Consider the following 22,731-nt stretch of genomic DNA (forward strand, 5'->3'; position numbering starts at 1 on the left):
ATGAGTGTTCAAAATCTACAGCTGGAGCTAATTATTTTGTCCCATTCTGAATATTATTCAGATGCCTGGCTGATCAGTCAGCCTGCTGGACTACTGTCAGTGATCTGTGGGCAGTATTATAAAAGGGTTATCAGCTCTCTTACCACTCAGGAAAGATGCCACATTGATTAGTGCCAGAGACAGGCTCTCTAATGCAGTCTCTAATTTCTTCCAGACCGTCACCACAACTCACAAAAAGAGGGGACTTTCAGAATTCCTCTTCTCTGATTCTGAGAAGGGTGTTTCTTGCACATGTGTATATATCCCTGCAGACTCATCACATTCAGGAGACTGATTTTACTATGATTTTCTTGTTGAATGGATTAAGCATCTGCAGCACTGAAAACATCATCTCTTTCACACCCACTTACTGTGAAGTCTTCCATGGCTTTGTAAGCCAGTGATGTACAGATCTGCATTGCTGCTTGCTTTTGCACCTCCCAGCCTGAAAGTGGCCTCTTCAGCTACTCGCTTTCTTCTTGGCTACTTTAAAATCTGCGCTTCTATTTGGAAGAGATATATCATCCTTGCCAGTTTGGGGGAAGGGGCAAGAGATAGTTCATACATTAGAAAAAAGTTCCTGCAATGTTTATGTGAATAGGTTGTCTGATCAAAAAATGAATCTAAAATTAATTTGATTTTCATGAACCACTAGCTGCACACTCCAATTTTATATGATAAGAGATCTTTGCAGTGTGGACAATTAGATTCCTACAATTTTTTTAGCACTATTGATCAGTTCCAGTGAAAACAATCAAGTTAGTTCTACCAAATCCTCCCTGTATGTACTTCTGGTGAGCTGGGCAGCACTGTGCTGTTAAAGAGCACTGCACTAAACACCTGTGCAAATTTGCAAATGTAAAGGCATTGCAGAGCAACAGATTTTTCCAGCAATAAGTGGAAATGGCAAAAAAATTACTATTATTTTCTAGATGAAAAAATTCAATATAGGTCATCCATGTGTTCTTTTTTCCTCAACTTTTGCTTACTTTATAGGTGTAATTTCGGCTATTTTGGTCAGAGACTTCACCATGCCATTTATTCTGGTCTGCTTCCTCTTCCCACAGTTTCCATGTTTGAAGTGATTTTCCTTTAGAAAAGGTAATTTTTCCCATTTGTGAGCTAGAAACACAGGGTGCAGACATCTGGGAGGAAAGTGGATTGGGGTCATCTAGTCTGAAGGGGAAGAGTTGGCACAGGAGAGGTTCTAGTCTTCCCTGTTCCTTGTCTCATGGCTTTTGGGACTGAGATTTTTCAAGAGTAGTGGTGGGCATCACGTAACAGCGTATAGATCTCAGCTATTCCCACTCTGTAAGAGGGGATACACCTTGGGGAGTCTTGTTCTTGCTGATCTGGCATTGCCAGGGGCACACTTCCTTCTCCTCACTCTTGAGTCCCATGGAGTAGCTTTGGGTAGACTCCCGAGTGTACTTTTGTTGTGTAGGAGCAAAGTGCATGGCAGCAAGCCAAAATTCCAAAACATTCCATTCATGACCGGTCCCTTCCCAGATTTCATTGTGGCATCAGCAGTGCTACATTTGTGATGGCATAACACAAGGCACTTCATGGTGGTTGTGAAATTACATAGAGTTGCTCTAGGTGGTGTTGAAATTTCATATTTTGGTTGTGTACTATCTCACACAAGTAAAATAGGACAGTTGTTGATCTCTTTTAACCAGGTAAACTCTCTGAGCGTTTGTTCCATGTGCAGTAAATAAATCACAAGGGAGAGGAGAATGATATTATTTTAATCTTTTACTAAAGTCCTAAACCAGTTTCTAATGAGCCAGACTTTACATTTATCTTACTGTGCTGAATAGAACAAGATTTTTCTCTGGTCTTCTTAAATTTATCAATGGCTCTATAGCTGACCGTGGCAAACCACTGTATCAGATCAAATGACAGGCAAAAATGGAGTTTTGACTGGAAAATTTCACAGAGATTTTCTTTCTCCTCCTCCATCCAAGTTTTCAAACAATGCAATTGTAATTGACATTTCCCAGTTTACTGGGCAATAATAACCTGTTCAGCTGAGGTAAGTCTGATGCAAGGGAAAAGAGAGACATGGAAAAGATGCCTCTTGTGTTTATTCTAAAATGATGCTCCAAGGAGTTAAACAAACTTAGAAATTCAGATCTCACCAACATCTGGTTTATATCAACAGAAACCAAAAGCTTGTAGCAGTCTGGCTGCATCATTATTCTGAGTCTGTGAGCCTGTGTGTCTTTACTTCTTCTGACTTTACCTGAGAGAATACTGGACTGGAAGCTGCTCGAAAAAGTGGAAATTTCTTCGAATACACACACTCCAACATTAGGTGTATTCTTCATCTGCTTAGCCTTCATCTCCCATTCAGTGTCGGTTGTGTGAACAGTACAACCTCTTATGGTCAGTCAGGTCACCTAATTTAGGCACCTACATCTTCCACTAAGAAAATAGCAGACTTGTGGGAAATATTGGGTGCTAGTCTGTACTGAGCCAGCTTGTCTGCATAACTTTCCTCTGAGGACAGGTACCTCATGGGACAGGGGAGCAGAGGAATGCTCCTTTCACACAGCGGTCACAGCGCTCTCACAGGCAGTGGGGTGCCTTGAGTGCTGGGTCCACTCAGCTGGACAAGGACCAAACTTCTCATCTCACAAATATACCTGAGCTGCAAGGCCATACTGTATCCCACTTGAGATACAGTATGACGGTCGTGAGAGTGTCCCATCTGTTAAAGGTGAACCACAGGTAACAGCAGCAAGAGATGTGGGACTTCAGCTGAGTCGTTAGCTACTCAACTCTGAAGAGGAGGTAAGGCCCTACTTCTTGGGAAGGGGTGAGTTTCCCTTCAGTTTGTCCCTGCAATAGTTGTGGGCTAAAGAAAATGCAGAACAGACCTGGGAAAATGGGCTAGGTCTTTGCACTCTCTGTGTGCCCTAACCACTTGCTTGCAATGATTTTCTTTTGCTCTGCTCTTTCTCTGTGTGTGTAGCTCTTGCATGGCCAGCTGCACTGTGGCTCGGTTTCAAGGGGGACAAGGAGAAATCCTTCAGCATCCTTCAGTATCCTTCAGCAGCATACCCCATGATCTGGTGGTTACAATACTTTTTAGAGAGTGAGTGGGCTTAATTCCTTTTAGCCTGATCAGTCCCTTTTGCTTTCTGTTTTAACCCTTTGCTATCCAGAGGCAGATACCAACACTTCTTCTGACTGTTTTTAATTCTTCATGTTCTCCTAAAGATTTGTGCAGTCTCCAGGTGCAATAGTCATGCACTGAAATGATCCTGCAGCAGAGTTTTGTGTGTCTATCTCTACAGAGCATGGCCTTTAAGACATAAAGGGAATAAAGATAGAAATGCCAAAGAACATTTAAGACAAGAACAAATTAATCTCAGTTAAATAGTGGAAAGAGGGTTGGATTACCATTTGTGCAAACCTGCTTGTGCCTGCAGGTAAGATTTGAAGAACAGGCTGCCACCTTGATCATCTGCAGACTTTAACAGACAGTGCTGCTCAGGATGTCATCCTGAAGTGCTCTCCAGTCCTTGGGAGCAGCTGTCGCTGTTCCCCCAGGAACTCACACAAGTTCTTTCTGGTTTAAAAAGAGGTAGGACATAGTTTGGAGACCTATTTCTGTATGCCAGCATCTTCACATGACTATACGCCTGGTTTCTGATTTCCACTACTTTGATTGCATTTCCCTGATTGAATACTGGCAGGACTTTAGTTCACAACCCTCTTGTTTTTCTTTCCTTGGAAATAAAAATTACAAGTGACCTGTGAATCTTCTGGGTTCTTATATCAATAAAAAATTGCTAAATGTGATCCTAAATCCATGATGTGCAATATGTTTCCAAAGTTCCTGTGTAACTGGTCAGTTAAAATAAGTGCTAATGCACAATCTGAAGGTTTTTAACATCTTCTATCTCAATGTTTGCAAAGTTAATATTATAGCTTAGCCAAATAAAACCATCTTCTTACATTACAATGTGTTTTATTTTCTTTCTATCTTTGCAAAAATGTTTATGGAATAATGGGCTGAGGGTGTCCTGATTAAATTAAACATCTTTGTAACCAGATATCTTTTACAGCTAACACAATTTCAAAGCTGCTCACAGTTTTTCCCTCCTTCCAATATGAAGTATTTTTAAGATGCAATGATCTGCTGGTAGTTGGAGAGACACATATGGATGTGCTTCTATGACCCTGTGTCTTTTTTCCTACTTTTTTTTTCTTTAATCACTGTTCTACTTCTCCTCCTTTTTGCCAGTTGCTTTACTTCTCATTTTTGTCTGCACTACTTTTGTAAAGATAGACAGAACCATAGGATCACAGGGTGGTTTGGATTGAAAGTGACCTATAAAGGTCACCCAGTTCCAACCCCATTTCCATAAGCAGGGACATCTTCCTCTAGATCAAGTTGTTCAAACCACCATCCAACCTGTTCTTGAATGTTTCCAAGGATGGAGTATCTACCACTGCTCTAGACAACCTGTTCCAGTGTTGCACTACCCTCGCTATAAAAAAAATTCATCCTTATATCCAGTCTAAACTGACTCATTTTTAGTTTAAACTCATTACTCTTTGTCTTATTGCTACTCTTGTAATGCAATACTGTGTTGTTGTGTGGAGAAAAAAATGTGATGAACTTGTTGACTTGAAAACTCCTGTGCAATTTGGTTTCTAATATCAAAAAGATCTGATCAGTAAAAGCAAAACTGATTTTTTCATAGCTTTTGAGACCTCTTTAAAGAGCCTCAAAGTAAGATGCTGGAAAGCAGGAAACATCCATTTTCTATCATACGTTTCTTGCAGTTTCCAAAATATATGTAATTATGGTCAATCCTGTTTAAATTATGCTCTGGAAAAAAATTATTTAAATAGTAGAAGATTCCACTGCATTAGGAAAAGCTTATAGTTGCATGAGAGAGGATGCTGTGTCTAGCTGTCTAGAAATGTGGTTGAAGTCCACACTGACCTTGCCAAAAGGGTAAGAAATCTGTGCTATCCCTGCTAGATGGTAACTGCTTACATCTGGTCCGGGGCTTATTTACTGTGGAAGCTAGAGGAGTAAAGAAGTAGGGGAGTAACAATGGCTAAGCTACAATATTTAGAATGGTGAAAGCAGATAAGCAGCCTCCCTGGCACCTCTGTGATATAAGGAAGGGCCCATTTGATACCTGTTTGACTAGAAAAATTCATGGGAATGTTCCCTTTCCTGTCGTTCAAAATATTTTTAAGAAACATGAATGGAAAAATCATGCTTTTAAAGTGCTTCTGGTTTTTATTTCTTCATTAAATGTTTTGCCTTTCCCCCATCCATTCTCTTCTAAAGGGACAGGAATTTCTGAACTCTTCTCTCCTGTTAGCTTTAAGGAGGTGAAAACCCTAGATGGTAGCATTTTCATTAGTAGGCTTATATGAAATAGATGATTGAAATCTAGCCAGTCTAGTTTTGGCTAGATTTAAACAAAGAAATGTAGAAATGCTTCAGATTTTTTTTTTTCAGACCTACATATTAAGGAGGTGTGGCAGAGCAGTAGAGAGAAGACTCTCAGTTGGACTCAAAATGACACTGATTATGTGGATGATTATGATTTAATTTATTGCTAATAAAATATTTAAATAAGTATTGCCAATGCAGTATGTGATATAAGCAGGTCTAAAGGGTTATAATAAAACCAGGTTCAGCTAGAAATGTATAGGTGTACAGCTTTTGGCTATGCAGAGTGCACAGCTGCACTCTCTGCAGGGACAGCTGAAAGGCAGAAGATGTGTTTGTGTGTGTGTGTGTGTTGAGGATGCATGTGAAGACTCACTGTTTTTCGCTGTGGCCATAGCAGAGCATAAGGAGCAAACTAGTTTCAAAGATAAGGACTTACCTGAGTCCCAACTATAGGTTCCTTTAGAACTGTCCCATTTTCAAAGATGAAGAGAAATCTTTCTTTTCTTTCTAACAGGGCTTGGGATTCTCAGTCTCAAGAGTCCAAAGCATTGTCTGACTTTACTGGGCTTCAAATTTTCACCTGTTTACATGTAAATGGTGTCTGAGGGAAGGAAAATGGCTGGGGATGAGAATCGATGCATAGGAATACTGAAATGTTCCTTGTTCTCTCCAGGCAGAGATGAGCATGCTGAGGAAACCCATGGCTGTTTGTTGACGCTGTGCTCCTCTATTCCCAGGTTTATGCAGCATTTGGTCACATGTAGTTTATACCCTACACAGGTTGTACCTATGGTACTCCAGGTCCTGCCAGTGACAGTCAGAGATTATGATGACTGATGACATTTGATATTTGGGTGAAATGATTAGCTCTTAGTCTAAATAAATCTCTTACAGCAGGGTCTTAGGGGTAGCAAGGGCCTGAGAGATGAGCTGTAGTTTGTGTTACTGCTCAGTCTACTGAATATGAGGTCTTTTGGTGGGGTTTTGCCTGAGGAAGACCAATGCCACTTCTACCACACTGGTACAGAGATGCTCTTGGAGTTGTTCAGCTACCTTAAGTTCTTGGATAAAACTCATTGATTTTGGCGAATAATATAGTTAAGCAGAGGCTGGCTCTTTGTGCTGGATTGGATTGGTGCTATAAGGAGCACTAAATGATTTGTATTCCTTCTCTTCCTCCTTTGTTAAAATGGTCAATATTTTGTGTTTAGAAAGAGCACAAAGGAAGCAATGGTGAGAGGAAAGAGGAAACTGGTCCCAGTACTAAAACCTTGGTTTAAGTTGTGGGTATTATGATGAGATGAATTGCCCTTCCTAGATCTGTAGATTAATGATTGATTTACCAGGAAATGTGCTGTTATTATAAATGTGGGGACTAATTTGGATTTTGTTGCTTGGGAGTTGTCTGAGTGGGGAAGGAAAATGGGATCCAGCCTTTATTTTTACTCCTTTGCTTAGCCTTGGGAATGTCCATGTTCAAAAAACATCTGTCTCACTCCTTCTGCACAGTCTTCTCATCACTGCCTTTTGCTGAAGCAGACCAAACACTCTTGGCACAGGGGAGCCCAGACTGCACACTTACTCTGCCCTGTCAGGCAGTAGCTACATTTTAGAAGGAAACCACAGTACAAAAGTGGGATCTCAGGTTCCATGCAGTGTATGCAAAGCAGTTTCATTTAAAATGTCACGTTTACCTTGGCAGAGCCACTCTTTAGTAGGGATTAAGGCTGCAGAAACCACTGAATCATACTCTCTGTTTCTATATGTGTGCCAGGTCACAAACATAAATTGTAATGTTGGCCCTCATCCGTCATCACATAACGCTCTGGCATACTTTTTCATTCCCTGAATATGAGTGGAATGAGAAGGTTACTTGGAAAGTCATCTGTCTGAGAAGCTGTCCTGTTATAATTAGAGGGCAATCTTGAATTTCATCTCTGGAAGATTATGAAGTGAAGAGGCGGGGGAGAGGGATGTATATCGTAGGTTACCAGGGCCTCTGGTAAGCCAATCTGACCATGAATTGAAGGGCTGAAGCAAAAAAAAGTTGGGAGAATCAGACAACGCTATTTTTTTTTAAACAAAAAGGTGTAAAGATGACCTCAAACAGCCAAATCTGGATATAAGTTTAAAATTCAAGCAGTTCTAAGCTTCAGGACTATTTAGAGGTGGCAATTTAGTTTGGCTCACATCTGGTACCAAAGATTCACTTTTCTGTATAAAGGCTTCTCAGGCACCAGAGTGAATGAAAGGCAGCTCAAGGTGGAGCCACAGAATAAGGGGAAATAGCAGACAACTGGATGGGGGTTGTAGCAGTCAATTAATCACATAAAGTTAGCTATGATGACCTTGCAAGTTATCTGCAATTATCTTCTTCCTCTTCACATCTGTACTACAAGCTAAGGGCTGCTGTCTTTAGCCCTGTTTCTGTCACAACACCTGCATGTCTTCTACAGTCTGATCTGGCCATATTTTTCAGAGACCTGCAATAGCCAACTTAAACCACCCTGGTGCTGTAGTAAGGCAAGAAGGACCGGAGAACCTTTTTTCATATACTTATGTTTCCTCCAAATATGTGGAGGACATTATCCTTTCAACAGTTTTCAGACAGACTGCTAAAAGAAACATCAGGCTTCTGTGACAAATATGTTCTCCCTCTCTTTCCCTAGTCAGGAAATGTGTTACTATTTTTCCACCAGCTGTAGTGTGGGATATTAGATGCTCTGAGAGGAAAAGAAATGCTTAATGCTTCCTTCCTTTGGCACTTCATTAATGCCAAGAAGGAGGCCGGGTAGTGTTGCTTTAATTAACTGGTTTTTGCTAAAATAAATGGTTGGAGCTACCTGATTGCAGTTTTACCCAGAAAAAGAAAGACAAAAATTACTTCCTAGAACAGAACATTGTCTTTAGCAAGAGCAATGCTTATAATATATTTGGCTATATGTGTCATGCTTCACAGTTTTATACTTGACTTCTGCTGGGGACTGACTTAGGCCTTGAAATGAGGATTGTGTTTCCTGTATGAACTACTTTAACTTCTTGGTGACTTGGCATCACTGATTTTTTTTTTTTTTTTTTTGCATCCTCTCTAAACTTCTGTGTTGTGTAGACTTTTGTTCAATAGGTTTATTTAGATGTATTCTGTGAGACTACAAATTCGAATATTTTTTATGGTGCTCTTAATTTTTCATTGCTTGTCCAGTTCTACCTGATTTTTTTCCTTTTGTGTCTTTGCTCATATGAGGTAACGCTGAATATCACAGTGTTTGGTCACTGACAGGGGAGTAGTGGTCTGAGTGAATATTATGTTTCATCTTGGATAATACCCACAGAATTTCACAGGTGTCCAGTGATGTGTAGATGAGCATGACTTGGCCACATGGCAGGAATTTCTGCACCCATTGCCACGGGGATATTGTCAGTGTGCATACAAAGGCATTGCTTCATGTGTTGAGTATATGTCTCTCTGTAAGGTACTTCTAGAACACATTGTTCCATGAGAGAACTTCATCCTGAACCTTGGCAGCGATGCCCGGATGCTTCCTGAAGTATGAAGCTCTCTGTTTCCTCCTCTTTTAAAATTCTTACTATCTTTACTGCTGATTTTTTAAGTTATGTAATTCTGGTTTGAGTTCCCGTGAGCTCTTCCCCAGCATTGTTCCAGTTTGTTCTGCAAGTGCATATTAGGCAGCAAATTACAAAAGAACTGTTTCTAAATGGAGAGCATTTTGAACAAAAGAAGAAAACTGTAATTATTCCAATGAGGATTTGAGCAAGCCATCAGAATTAACAGTGCTGATTTTCCAAATGTGCCACTGTTTTGATTAGCTTATGTGCTTATACAATCCCTGCCGTGGCAGTGACCGTAACTGAATGCCTGTAACCGCAGGCAGAAAACTATTAGGGCCCATCCACAAAAAAGCAGCTATTTCAGTTTTCTTCTCATCAAAAGCCTACAGTGCCTAAGTGATGCCAACTAAGTGTTTCCGTGAGATTTTTTTTATCTCTTTATACCATTCAAAGTACTTTTTTTTTGTTTTTGCAGAGCGGTTTAAATTTGATCTATTAATGTTTATAAAAAGTGCGTTCTTTGACACATTCTTTGGGCAATGTCAGAAAACAACCCTTGAAGCAGAAAAAACAACCCTAAATTTGCTGACCACTTGAGGGAGGTGGTGTGTTGTCTGGATGGTAGAATTGAAACCAGTGTTGTGACTAGCTTGCAGTAGAAATAGCAATGTTTTAAGTCTTTTGTAGCAAAAGGGAATACTGGACTTCAGCAGTGGCTGCTTTGGCTCACAAAGCCTTTCCCCATGCAATCTATGATAATTCATTTGTGACTATCTCTGCTTTCTGAAGGGCATACTGTTTACAGAATAAAGAAAAATTAAGTTAGATCAAGTGAATGTCTTTGTTCTCACCAGAAACAAATTAGAAAAAGCTGGCAGAAGAAAATGTGAGTTTTCGATAGCTGTTCAACATATTTGTCAGAATAAGGATGTTTACTGACTGGCCTGAACTCAAGTAAAATTATGAATGCAAAAGTTCCTAATTCCCCTGAATGAGTTATGTGCAATACTTGGAGACCTGACCTTTTATCCCTTCCTCTGTCTCCCCTTCCGTCCCACGGATGTTTGGCCTGGCGGTGCTGCAGAGCTGCTGAGGTAAAGACAATACAAATGTGACATGACATTTTCCTATCTGAGGGGCTTGGAGGTGAGCCTGGAGTTCTGCAGAAATTAGGAACAGAGACATTTCAGAACTAGTGTCTGATGTGGGGTTCAGGCCTAACTCCTCATATGAAACTGAAAAAACCCAAAAAAATATGCAAAATGAGCAGCTCAGTGCCCTTTGGGGCACTGTGTACAGCAGAGCAGCAGAGTATGGAGGAAGGGCAGAAGCCCTGCTCATTCTGCATGTGCTCACCAACAGTGACAAGCCCAATGTCTTCCAGAGAAGGTATTCCAGAGTCTGGGGTAAAAATCATCCTAGAAAATAGAGCTAGAGTGGATTGAGATGTCAAAAGCTAGAGTGGATTGGAGACATCAAAACCGGCTAAAGCAGAACAGCAGGTGTTATTTTCTGAGGAGAACAGAAGCTGCTGCATGTCTTTTCTTGTGTTTATAAGTCCTAGCTTAGTGTTTGGCCTGTCCAGAGCAGGATGACGTGGCTGATTTATACTCAGCCAGTAGTGCTTTATAATCCCAGGATCCTCTTCTGTCCTTATCCACCCAACCAGTTGTTCTATATCGAGCATCTGAGAAGCTGATTCCCTCTGGCCAAATGCAGAACTTTGTGTTCTTCCTTCTTGAATACCATCCCATTTTTTTTTTCATGCAACTTCAGTTTTCAGCATGATTTTTGGCTTTTCAATATGTCTGAAGCTTCACCCTTCCTATTGTCTGCAGATTTAATAAGGACTTACTGTTTGCCATCACCTAGACTGTTCATGAAAATACACTCACTGAAGATTTCCCCCAAACCCTGGTTAACAGGGACTGGCTTAAATCTAAAACACATCCAATTGTTCCCATAAAGTTTTATGACTGCCTACTGTAACTCTAGATATTCAGCATTTAATGTAACCATTACAATTAGCTGAACTTTCTGAAGTATATAGCATCATCTCTTCAAGAAAGAGGGTGTTGCAAACTTGAGTAAAAACCAAGGACATGCTCTAACTGTGCATCATGTTTTTAATAACGTGAACTGTCCCTTATAGATCATCAGGCTTCCTACCTAAAATATCCTACATTTAGAAACCTGTGCTCAGTAGTTTGAGCTCCGTGGATGGTTTCTGTCTCTTTCTGTTTATCTGCCACTACTCTGGCCTCAAAAAGAGTTTGAACCTCAAAGTAAAAACAACTGCATGAGTTTGCATATACTTAAGAAGCTGAAGTTGGCTGGGAAGCGAGGGCTCCGAGTGACAATATTGACACAAATAGTGTTCAGCCTCTGTATTAATAACAGCATGCTGACAAAGCATCAGAAACAATATCCTGTAGCTCAGTAAGTTACAATAGTCTTCTTTTCCTCACCAACAAAATAGATTTTATCCTACACACTTATGTCATGTTGACTGCTAATTTTGACAAAATCTCTGCTGTCCTACATTTAGCTGGAAGTATTTTAAGAAGCCACAAATCCTCCCGTTTATTATCCTTTTTTGCTTTTTTTCTCTGCATCCTGTCTACTTGACTGATATTTTCTTCCATGTGAACTCTTCTATCAGGGGCTTGTAGAAATACATTTTCCATGTTAACCCAATCAAGTACGATTGTTTTAAATTCATAAAATGCAATTCTGAAAGTATTGAGAAGGGCTTTTTATTTTCATATGGAGGAGACAATAGTAAGTTAGATGGCTGGTAATGAAAAAAAAAACCAACAAACCAAACCAAAATGTTTGATGATCTTCATACAAAAGCCCCCCAACCAAACAGAAGCTAATATGACTTTTAAAATATGTACAGTATATATTATTTTCAATTTTGATCAAGAATTACAAAAAAGTTAAAAGAGATGAAACAAAATTAAGTACCTTGTAAATGACAACTGCTTGTGCAGTATTTCCCAATGCACTGGATTTTCTAGGATTCCGTTCTGATTTGTCAAATACAACACTTCTTATTAACCCTTAATTATTATGTTTCTTTACTGTTGTAGTATTTTCCAAGTGATCACTACTTTCACTGATGCTGAATTTATCTCTCAGGGATTTCTTGGGATTTGTTTTAGAAAACCAAAGTGTCTGACTGCACTAACTGCTTAACAAACAACTACTCTTTACCATTTCTGGAAGGTCTAATGCTTAAATAATGCATCCCTTTAAGTTAAATGATTTTTGTTTGTGGAAGTCCTTTGGTAGATATTAATAGGGAACTGATTAAAATGTTTAGAATCCATTTTTTAGTGACATAATTTTTTATTGCATTAAAACCAAGACAATATCAGAAGGTTGCACCTGTGGAAGGTGAAGGCTTTAGGTGGCTTAGATCTTGATTAAAAAAAACACCAGCCAAACCACCTTAGTCAAGGAATTCTGTTGTAAATATCTCTGGGAGTGGCAATGTATTTTATTATCCCCTCTTTTGATTCTCTTGTTCCTTAATTCTTCATTGCTGGTGATCAAAACAAAAGTTATGTGCACATCTACCCAAGCTAGTAGAGGGAAAACAGACACAGCAGAAGACTTTTGCTATGAGCCCCGGTGTGGGGGATTGGTTACGCCAAGTGCACACAGGAGCACAAGCTGTTAAAATGCACTGCACTACACACTCTGTCTTCAGGACTGATTGATGACATTTCCATATATAGTTAGGAGTAAGACATTGCTTTTGAAAATAGAATTAAAACTTTCCCTTTTTAGGAGCAAGCACCACTTTGGCAACACAACCATCCCCAAGTACATTAGTTCTTTTGGTCAAAACATTAACAGGGTACTTTGTTAACAAAATGTTCAGGTCATGATGAGTTCAAAGCATGAACTGTGAGGCTTTTTATGAGCTAAATGTTTCCAAATAGCACTCTAAGTTGAAAGTGCTGAAATTAAAGCTTTTCTCCTGTAAACAGGGTGTTGCTGAGCTGAGTATATGTTGTTTTTTTCAACTACTCAGCATAAGGTGAGGGGTCTGCAATGACATATGTTCATTGAGCAAAGACAGATGTCACTAGAAACATCTGGATGGTAGGAACACTTCAAGGAAAAGGCACTTTCTATCCCTCTTTCCAACTTGGCAAACAATTGCCTGTTTTCCAAAATGAAAACTTTGAGCAACTACTTACTGTCTCAATTGTAGACATGAATCTGATATTCTGACCCAGTTAGCAAAATAACAACTTTCCCCCTTCGATTCAGGTCTAGATTTGTAGATGTCCATGGACATACATTCCCAGCAGGATGGGCTATTGGTAGGTGGAAGATCACCAGCTGAGCTGAAGGTGGATAATACTGGCTACCCCATGACATTCTCACAAAACATGAAATATGATTTTTAACATTGTTTTAATGTGGAAATTATCTCACTTTGTTGCTAAAATTTTTAGTGACACATTTTGCAGTATGGAAAATGTAGATCATAATTAAATTTGAAGGACCTTTACAGATTGGAGAGCTGGGCAGAGAGGAACTGTCTGAAATTCAAGAAAGGTAAATGCAGAGTCCTGCACCAGGTGAGGAATAACCCCAGACATCTGTACAGGCTGGGGGCCAAACTCCTGAAAAGCAGCTCTGTGGAAAAGGACCTGGGGGATCCTGGTGGGAAACAAGATGCCCCTGAACCAGCAGTGTTCCCACATGGCTAAAAAGGCCAGTGCTATCCTGGGGTGCATTAAGGACAAGGGAGGTGATCCTCCCCTTCTACTCAGCCCTGGTGAGGCACATCTGGAGTGCTGGGTGCAGTTCTGGCTTCCTCAGCACAAACGAGGCTGGAGCAGGTCCAGTGGAGGGCTACAGAGGTGATTAAGGTACTGGAGCATCTCTCACAGAAAAAAGCTGAGGCATCTGGACCTATTCAGGCTCAGGAAGAGCTGACTGAGAGGAGACCCCCATCAACAACTACAAGTATCTCAAGGGAGGATGTTAAAAAGATGGAGCCAGGCTCTTTTTGGTGGTGCCAAGCAACAGTAAAGATACAATGGGCAGAAAACCATGCACAAGAGGTTCCGCTTGAATATGAGGAAGAACATCACTGAGCAGTGACTGAGCACTGGAAACAGTTTCCCACAGGTTGCCTGTGCTGTCTCCCTCACAGGAGATATGCAAGGACAGTCTGGATGTAATCCTGTGCTGTGAACTCTAGGAAGACCTTGACTGAGCTGGAGATTGGACCTGATGACCCACTGTGGTCCCTTCCAACCTGACACACTCTGAGATTCTGTGAAAATTTACATAGTATCTGCAGGAGTACAACATAGTCCTTATAACTAAGTCCACTGATTACTCCTCATAAGAACACAGAGTGGCAGCAACAGTACAAGGTATCATTGTGAGATAATTTTGAAAAGACATGGCTGAAAGCAATCTGAATTTTAGAGAGAAATAGAAATAAATGCAACAACCTAAGCTCTGCACGCCATGCCATCATCTATTCCAGACATTTCCAAACTTGCATGTGAATCTGTGCAAGCTTTAGCTACCCAAAAACATTCCAGGTTTTCTTTGTTGTATGAAATGACTCAAACCATCGAGAATGCTTACCCAAATGTTTCTATGCACATTTTTCTACAACCTTGAGTGAAGCATGACAGTGTTAATGCTGAATACCCCAGAACTGCTGCTTGCATCCTGAAATGCTATATTATTATATAAGTGCTTGTAATTTGCTCCTGTACACAGGAGAAAACTCAGAGGAAAACTGTTGAAATAAATCTTGTTGATATAGAACTGAGCTTAGGTTTTGCCTGTCAGGCCATCAGTAGCTTCACAACAGAAATTATGAGAGACTTCTGCCTCTTTCTCTTAATAGACAGGATCACAAGTTTGGAGATTATGATGGGTTTTGTCATAAATGGTGAAGGTGAAGATTGCATGAGATATAATTTGTGCAAGACAATGTCTTGAAGAATAAAATATGAAGTGGCAGTGCTGAGAGGAGGAGAGTTTTTAAAATTACATACGCTTTATGATATAGTCTAGAGAGTTCTGTACCTAGTGTTTATTCTGCATTTAATCCACTATGTTCTAAGAATATAATATTGGTTATATAAAAATCTGTTCTTGTGACTCAAATGCAATAACACTGCAAAAATGAGCTGAAAATAAATGTTTTTTACAGCTTATTTGCCATCTTCTAAATTAAAAGCAGTATATAGAATTGAAAATTACAATAAATCAAAGTAGTGTCAAATACAAATTTCAATTTATTGCAAAAAACTGTCACAGTGGTTTGAACAACCTAAAATTAGATCTAGCTTTAGTAAAAGTATAATTCCATCCTGTCCAGATTCCTATATACAAAATTATGTATTTCATGGTGGGTCTCATTTAATTTGGAAAAAAAAAAAGATTGTGACACAGCATTCTCATTAAAAAAACCAAATAAGCCTAGACAAAAGGGGAGGATCTGAGGAATCATTGGCAGATGATGGCAGATACATGCACAATGGAAGTGCCACTACAGATGGGAGGTTACTCTTTGAGGTCTCCATTTTTAACAACTACTTCAGTACACTGTTTTGAGAAATTTACAAAGGCAATAGGGAAGAACTGCATCTGGAATATACACCTGAATATAGGCAGGGGCGCATCCCTTCAGCTCTGACGGGTACAGCTCCTCTCACAAGAGACACAGCTGTAGCTCTATATTTAATCTATCTGACTCTATCTATCTACATATCTCCATGCTGACACAGCCAAGATACTAGTACATGTGGTAGCTGGGTATATGGGTCATGCCAACCCACCATAGAAATACTGAGGAGAATTCCTGTATCTGTAAAGTCTACACTTGCCAGATGCAGGTGTCACCTCTATTACTTAGCGTAGAGTGGGAAATGTGAGTGATTGTCAACTGTGGTAATATGGTGAACCAGAAGGATAAAATTATATGGATACAATGGACCACTCCTTATACAGACTGAATGCTCAACACGGTTTTGAGATCTCAGGGATTAAATTCTGGTAGTCCAGTTCTAGGTGAAAATTCTTGTATTGCAGTTTGGAGCAGCAGAATAGCTACTGAACATCATGCCAGCTAGGGACACATTGTCTAACCTGTGCTCACAAGATGACTCCTGAAAATCTGAGTATATTACAAGAATAAGTGAAGAGAAATAATGTAGTGAAATAATCTTAGCAATGACTACTGATGAAAGATGTATGAACTGGATAGACAATGCACTGGAGCACTTGAGCAGAAAGTTCCAACTGCAATTCAAAAGGAATGTTAAAACTCTGTGTTACAGTCAACAATACATGCCTCCAAATTAATGCATCTTATTAAAAACATTTTCAAGAGGTTTTTAAGTACAGGTCTAAACAAATGAATTTACCATGCTATAGAGTCCTGTTATCCCAGTGGCTTCAAGATGGAGTCTTTTCTTTCTCACGCATTGGCCACAGAACACACATTCATCCTGTTTATGGTGTCTCACTACATCATTTTCACAGTAATTTCTGTAGGAAAATGCATTTGGAGTGTAAAGGAGAGATTTGCAAAACCTGTGACTTTTCTTGAGGACTGATAGGCCAAGAGTAGAAATGCCATCAAATGACTTTAGTTAATAACAATATCTGATACTTGGCTTCCCAAGAGCTATAAAGACTTGAGAAGAAGAAAACTTGATATGAAAAAACTGAGGTGCCCAGAACAGACTTGCATAACTTCCCACACCTAGTCCATGACAGGCCGAGTTAACAGAAATACAGCCTTCTTTGATGCTGTGGCTCTTGTTTTACACAATCAGCAACTGAGAAACAGAGCAAAAATCAATAAAATCAAATTACTTCTTCCTTATTTCTCTAACAGGAGGCATCAATGAACAGACCCAATGCTTTGAGGCCCATGCCAGCTTTCTGCCAGCCTTTGCAAAGACAGTGTATTTTCCCTTCGAAACCTTTTCCTGCAAAGCACAGATTGTGGCTGTCAACATCTCCTTCTATGGCATATCGAATATGAATTTTCAGCACATAAGGACTTCATTATGCACCACAGGCTTTGGTTTTCCACTCCCTCTGCCCTTGCCCTCCTCAGTGGTAGCTGAAGTTCAGACTAGATCTGTCACTGGCAGGATCACCTGGACCGGAACAGCTGAGGCAGGATTTCAACACACTCACTCTCTTGTTCACCACCCTCCAAGCCTGCTCCCCACTGGGAGACAGGGCTTCACCACCCAATAGCAGCAACTCAGCTCCCTCCTCCAGCTCTACCAAGATTAACAAGATTATGGCCAGTAAGAGTCAAGAGGAAATAAAAAAAGAGAGGAGACACCATCCTCTGACAAAAGGGCCTCTCACAATGAATGGATCCTCTTTCAGAGCAGACAAAAAAAAAAAAAAAAAAAAAAAAAAGAAGCTCCCTTATCGGTCAGCTCAGTCTGGAGGAATGGAGAATGAAAGCAACCTTTGAAACAACATTGTGAGGCAGGAGGTAGAGCTCGTGGGGACACTTCTCGCACAGCTTGCACTTCTCCTCATGCCTTCAGGTGCCCATAGGTACCAGAAGGTAGATGGTGCCTGCCTGACTGTGGGTGTCTGCTGCTTTTTTTTGGCAGCAGCACTGGGCAGAGGTGTGAAGAGCTCTCAGGAGAAAGGTGCAGCTTGCCCCTCATTGCTTCATCAAGCTGTATGTCTGATTTCCAGGTCATCTTGTGTGTGGAGCTTGGTCTCCGCAACTCTCACCTGAGAAACAGACAACCTATTTCTGCTCCTTTTCCCCATTCCCTGTGCATTTGGGTTTCCGTCAGAATTGAAGCAATTCTTCCTAACAGAAACATCCAAACCTGTCTCCAAGCAGTGGACTGGAAGGCTGTATTCCTCTATCTGCTGGGATTTTCCTTTTCTTTCCATGAGCTAACAGCTAAATCCCACAGCAAGGCATGAATAAACAAAAACTAGGAAGGATTAGGAGGTACTATTTAGTGAATCATGACTAACACAGTCCTGTCTTGCTTCCTCTGAAAGCGTGCCACGAAAGTTCAACAAATATAATTGTGAAATGAACCACAAAGTCTTTACACACTTTAGAAATGGCATCTTCACCCATTTTCTCTGGCAAAAATCAAATGGGTTTAGTTTCTAGTTGATGGGAAAATCTCTAAATTTAAAACACTTGATAATTGACTGAAGACGAGTTTTTCAATTCTTTTCCTCCCTCCTACACCCTTCCTGTATGGCAAATATAATTTAGCAGAAGATTTCAAAAGTCAGAGGGTTTTAATCAAGATGAGAGGCTACTTGCTTTGCCTTTTGCTAAGAAAACACTCAGCAATAACTCCTTCTGTGAAATGTTTCAAAATATCAAGACGTGCACCTCTTTGTGCACATAATTGCTGTAGATGTCAGGGGAAATGGAGTATATATAAAGAGATGTTCTCTGGTGCACAAGAATAGGAGAAGGAGAAATACTTTCTTGTAATGTGGCCTGTGGTGTTATGAGTGCTGGTGTACGAGTGCCTATATGTGTATGATGTTCTTTCTAAACATAGATGTGTATAGTTTTGAGATGTTGGCCATAAGCAGGATTGTTCTACAAAAAAATTGTCTTAGGCACTAGCCTTAGGATAGATTAAAAGACCCATTTCCAAAAGAGTTCAGATAAAGTGTTGGAAGATGAGGACAGGCTGCAGTTCTAAAATTGCTTATTGCAGTATTGCTTGTAAAAATTTCCTATAATACATTTAAAAAACCCAAATCCCTAAGGCAATACAGATAGATCCTTAGCCATGTACATAAATCTAAATAAAGACAGAAGGAAAGAAAAAGCAATCATACCTGGTATTGCTGCAAATCTAATTCCTTTTTGTAATGTAGGTGCTATTATCCCATTCCTCTGGCAGCTATGGATAACTTTGAGCTCCATGAAAATCAATCACAGGTCTTTAGCATTTTAGAAACTATCTTTTGAATGTCATGGTCTTTCAATATTGGGGAAAAGGCCTAGGAATTTTGGGTTTGCTCAGATATTGCCTACACTGCAGATGAGTATTTTTCTTTCACACATGGGATCAATTCCTTTGTGCTAACAAGGATCCACCCACTCCCATTCCTTGTTCCCTGGCTTAGTATGTACCTCAAATCCTCACATGCGGTTCCTTGTGCCTGCAAGAACCAGATTTTGCTGGAGATAATCCTGAAGGATGGAGAGGGAAATGTGAGAAACTAGTGCTAAAAGTGGTGTAGAATTGAAGTCCTGGTTAAACCACTCATTCTCACTGGAGCTTTAACTTTTCCAAACGTCAGTGCCTTACTCCAAACTTTTGTTTCCTCTGGGTTTGGAGGAAGGTTGTTGCCCTTTCTTTCCACAAAAGGTATACAGTAACTACCTTCAAGCTCCATTTAACAGTAGCCCTTTTGCTATGTTAAGAAAAATTATTCCCTGTTCACAGCTCAAGAGAACCAGGGGACATTTTTTTGTTCTGATGACTCTGTTTTAAGTGAAAACACAATAAAAGACTGAAACAGATGGCAATTTATTTGTCTCTAAAGTTTGCATGTGTGTTCCATGACATTTTTATAAGACTTTAAAGATTCCTCTCTTTCTGTCATCAGTAATCTGGAATTACTTTTTCCAATAAAATGAATCTGCTTGACTCCCAGTGATGTTTCAGTCTCAGAAGATAGCTGTCCTTTCTTCATAATTTTGCTGTGCCAACAGAGTTGCTGTCTCTGTATATTTTTTAAGACTGCTGCACTCTTTGATATTCAAGGGTTAGACCTGCATGCAGCACTCAACATGAATCCATACGGTGGCTTAATGAAGCTTTCACCTTCCCCTCTACTGCTTGTGCCTGGAACACTGAGCAGACACTGCTGGAAAGCTCTTTGCATACTCAGTCCTTTAAAGAAATATTTAATATTTGAGCCCAACTTTCACCAAGAAAAGCAGTTCTGAGTCTTCCTTACTACATCAAATCTTTCCATATGGCTACTAAGTCAAGATTTTATTACTTTTTCCATATTTTCCTCTATATAGACGTGAGACTTATTGATCTATACTTCCCCAAATCATTCCTGATGGCTTAAGAATTGTATCGCATTTGTTGCTTTCTGTTTCTTCGGGAGAGGGATTGATTTTAAGTGACAGATTACACGTAACATTTTCACACTGGCATGTGTGCTCTTTCAGAAAACCCCGGTGAACACCATCTGGTCCTTCTGATTTTCTACTTCTCATTTTATAAATTTTATTCAAAAATCTTTTCTGACACTGCAATTTAAAACAAGCCATTAGATTCAGTCCTCTATAAAGAAAAGCTGTGGGGGAAACCTCTCTTACTAAGTAAAGATTTCATTAAGTTTTTCTTTAATGATCTTATCTTTCTGGAAAACTTCTTTTACAGCTGAATCTGTCGACTCTACAGACTCTTTGCCACGCTTCTTGCTTTTGATGCATTTGAAACCTTGTTAAGTTTTTATTTCATTCCTTCCTCTATTTCATAAGAATTCCTCATGATTTGAAATCTCCCATGAAACTTTAGAACTTATGTTAAGTATGCAGCAAAACACTGTATTTATGACAAGAAAAGCTAAAAAAAAAGACATGACAAAAAAAGAGAGAATATGCTAATGCCTTCTCTTCAAATCTAACTCAGTAGATTTTTTTTTAAAAACAGTGTTAGTAACATATAAGGTATAATAACTCTACTGAGAAACTGCTAAAAATATTGCTTCTTCACAAATAAAAAATAGTATTATTTGTTTTCCTCTTGGCTAACAAAACTAAGGGATTACAGATATCACTGCGTGTCATGCTCCATAAATGAAAATGTTCCTTTCCATATGCACTGCACATTACATTAGTTTTGCAATTCATATATGAGCTTTCTAGTTTGGCATTAGATCACATATACACTCAGACACACAGGCAGAAAGCTCGAATATAAATACACAGCTTTGCCCCTTTCCAAATGCAAATGCTGAAGGCTCTTCCAGCATCCATTGCAGCCAGTTCCAAAAGTAAGTGTTCTAGTTCATGGAGCTCAATTTGTCATCAAGGAAAATACTGGAGACTGTCATGGGTGAGAGCTGTTATGGGAAGCTAATCTGACTTGGACAGGACAGAAACTGAATATTAGCTTTTTGGTGAAAGAAAAGAAAGAAAACACACAGTTTATGATGTTCCTCTGCAAGATCTTCCCCATTAAACCCGCTTTATCACGGATGTAGCTCTAGACCAAAAAGATGAACTGCCAGGAACTCTATTTGGAGGCCACATGCAGGCTCACAGAAGGAGCTGGATCACAGCAGCTATATACACAGACAGAGATTTATGAACCCTCTCCTCTGGTTTTATTGATTTAGCAGGTTTAGAGCAACCCTGACAATGTTACTGGCTGGAGTTCACATTTCCATCTTGCTTTGCAGCCCATAACCAGATCTAGACTTACTGACAAAGGAGATACCAGCCAGAAGATTAAATGGTAAACATCAATTTAAATATCAGTCACTCATTGTGGAGTGAGTTCCTCCCATAGGACTTAGGGAACAATTACAAAAACAGATAAAAGCACAGATATGGGTCTGCCTATTCACTTTCTCCACTTCCTTAAATCATGAAGCTAAAAACAGCACCATGTCTTACACCTCTAAACCCTGCTCCAGCACTGTGGCTCCACTCATGGCAACTGTTGGTGTTACTTAGACACATTTTCTGCTATACTCACTATGTACATTTGGATTTGGTCCTTTTTAGCTGCACAACTACACTGCACACATAATACACACACAAATACACAAAACCCCCTGGCTGCCCAGGTTTTTCAATTATGGCTATGCTGAAAAATAGCTCCTGGATTTAATAAGGGCCAATGTGTAAATTACAGAATCTAAATATTCTATCAGTGTTACCTCCAGGTAGCTCACTATGAAGTGAGCTTTCCTATCATATAAGGTTATTATCAGCTTTTGGCATAGAACTGGCTGTTCTGGTAAAATCAAAGACTGATGTAGGTTAGATCCACAAAGATGTTTTAGCCATAGTGTTTGCATATGTAATTTCAGTTTTCCAAAAGAAATGACATGGGTGAGATGCCTACAACTCACCAATCCCACTTCCTCTGCCCCTCTCATCATTCTCCATTTCCTTCTTTCACTGCAAACAGCCATAAATGAAACAATCCCTTCCTGCTTCAACACAAACCTTTTTTGTACCCTGGCCTTTCATATCTTATCTATCTAATCCCTCTCTGGAACAGATGTTGGAATAGAACATTCCTTCATGGACATTGACTAGATAGAAGATAGAACTGCAAAGAAAATCACACGGTAAAGCAAAATATTTCATATCATCTTTCATCTCTGGAAAAACCTATTTTTGCATGACAATGGTCCAACATTACTTTTGCATTCTGACACAAATTGATTTGTGGAATAAAAAAGTTGTGATTTTTGTTTGTAGAAGTTAAAGTATTAGGAAGAAGTTGAAAACAAACACAAAGGAAGCCAGCTAATATTCAACCAGTTACTTATCATAAGCTATAAACATTTCTACTACTCTCTTTATTGAAGATAAAGCGAGTCTTGAAAAGATGCCCTATATTTTCCCCAAGATTTTAATTTACCTATGCTCAACAAAATAACATGGATTTGAACCCTACTTACCA

Source organism: Prinia subflava, chromosome 2, assembly GCF_021018805.1.
Source record: "Prinia subflava isolate CZ2003 ecotype Zambia chromosome 2, Cam_Psub_1.2, whole genome shotgun sequence".
Lineage (NCBI taxonomy): Eukaryota > Metazoa > Chordata > Aves > Passeriformes > Cisticolidae > Prinia > Prinia subflava.